Genomic DNA, 2,030 nt, shown 5'->3' with positions numbered 1-2,030 from the left:
GGTCTGTGTGTGTGAGTGTGAGATGGAGGTCTGTGTGTGTAAGTGTGTGATGGTGGTCTGTGTGTGTGAGTGTGTGATGGTGGTCTGTGTGTGTGAGTGTGAGATGGAGGTCTGTGTGTGTGAGTGTGAGATGGAGGTCTGTGTGTGTGACTGGGGATGAGGTCTGTGTGTGTATGAGAGAGAGGTATGTGTGTGAGTGTGTGATGGAGGTCTGTGTGTGTGAGTGTGTGATGGAGGTCTGTGTGTATAAGTGTGTGATGGTGGTCTGTGTGTGTGAGTTGTGATGGTGGTCTGTGTGCCAACAGCCAGGCTCATGCTTAGCACTTACCCATCACATATCTTCGAAGCAGAGCTATGCTGCACGTTGGGGTTCAGAAAAGATGCACGACTTGGCTAGGAGCAAACAAGTGGCTAGTGGTATTTAAGAATTTCAATCCAGGGCATGTCCAAACTCCTTCAAAGTTCTTTTCTGTTTTAATTTCTCTATAAGCAGACAAGACACGAAAATTGAAAAGCAAACTGGGAAGCTGGCAATAGGAAACCTTGCTTATGTTTGTGCATCCTTTCCCTGTTTCTGATGTACACAGTGTATTATTTCACTGCCCCAACACCTATGTGGGAATGGGAACACCATTATGGAACAGAAAACGAATAGTAAAGAGGAATAAGGAAGAAGCTTGCCACTGCCACAGCCTGAGGCACCAAGCCGGAGTGTCCAGGAGTCTTTTACTATCTGTAATATTTCCCAAGTGCCTTCTCTGAAAATTGGGAATTCGAAAAATACAGAAAGACTGCCTGTAGGACATGTATGGACAGTTGAAGTGAGGGAAGACTTCTAAAATAGTCAGCACTGTGAGGAACAAATGCCCGTGCCAAAACTCAAACTAGACTAGAAACAAAGAGTTCCGAGTACTCTTGGGTGTACAGTATTACTCAGATGTTTCCTAGGCTCGTTTTAGGTTTTGGTTTTGTTGTTGTTGTTTGGGATGTTTTTCTTATTTGTTTCGTTTTGGGTTTTTTTTTTTTTTAATTTGGTTGATTGGTTTCTGGTTCTTTGAGACAGGGTTTTGTAGCCATGGTTGTCCTGAAACTTATTCTGTTAACTAGACTGGCCTCGAACTCAGAGATGCACCGGCCTCTGCCTCCCCAGTGCTGGGATTAAAGGTGTGTGCTACCACCGCCTGCTGAGCTTTGTTTTTAAAGACGGACTCTTACTTTGTAAGGCAAAATAAGTACAGCCATCTTGCCTGGGCCATATTGGAATTTGCTATGGAGACCAGGCTGGCCTTAAACTCAGAGATCCTCTGCCTTCTCAGTGCTGGGGTTAAAGGCATGTGCCACCACACCTGACCTTCATTACTTTCTTAAAGGTCGTTTTTCTTCTCTTCCTCTTTTATGTTCACATCTCACAACAAAGACTTTCTTACTGGACTTTTCCCACCACAGTATCATGTTACTTAGGGGCCCTCCAGATGCGTGGACGTAGTCAAGTACACAGGCTGCCTCTGATTTTTTTTCCACCCCGTGCCAAGCTTCTGGTTTGGGAGGAGGGGCAGTCTCTTGAAAGCCAACAAGCAGGCACCAGCTGCCTCTCATCCTTAAGCGTTAGCCTCCCCAAGGCACTCGTCATCCTGAAAGTGGACCATCCCACTTTATACACACCAGGTCCCAAGAGAGTGTTGAATTGAGGTGGAGGCTTTGATGGCACTTATTTCTTTTAACTGAGCCTGTACCAAGTGATGGTAGACTGCCTAGCTTAAACTGGTATTTACTGATCAGTTCTGGAGGCTAAAAGTGGGCAGGTAGGATACCAGCAAAGTGAGATTGTCCCGGGGCACTTACTATGATTGAAATGTACCCTTGCCATGAAGATTGTCCACCTTTGATACATGTAGAATTCCCGTGGCAATCTGATGGATTGTTTAAGAACTACTGGGTCTTAACTCAATCCTGCCTAAGGATCTCATTTGCAATATTCAAAAGTAAGACAGAACTTGTTAATAGGAACTACAAAGACCAATCATCAACTT

Source organism: Grammomys surdaster, unplaced genomic scaffold (genome assembly GCF_004785775.1).
Source record: "Grammomys surdaster isolate TR1022 unplaced genomic scaffold, NIH_TR_1.0 224, whole genome shotgun sequence".
NCBI classification, from domain to species: domain Eukaryota; kingdom Metazoa; phylum Chordata; class Mammalia; order Rodentia; family Muridae; genus Grammomys; species Grammomys surdaster.
Note: the sequence above shows the minus strand (reverse complement) of the source record.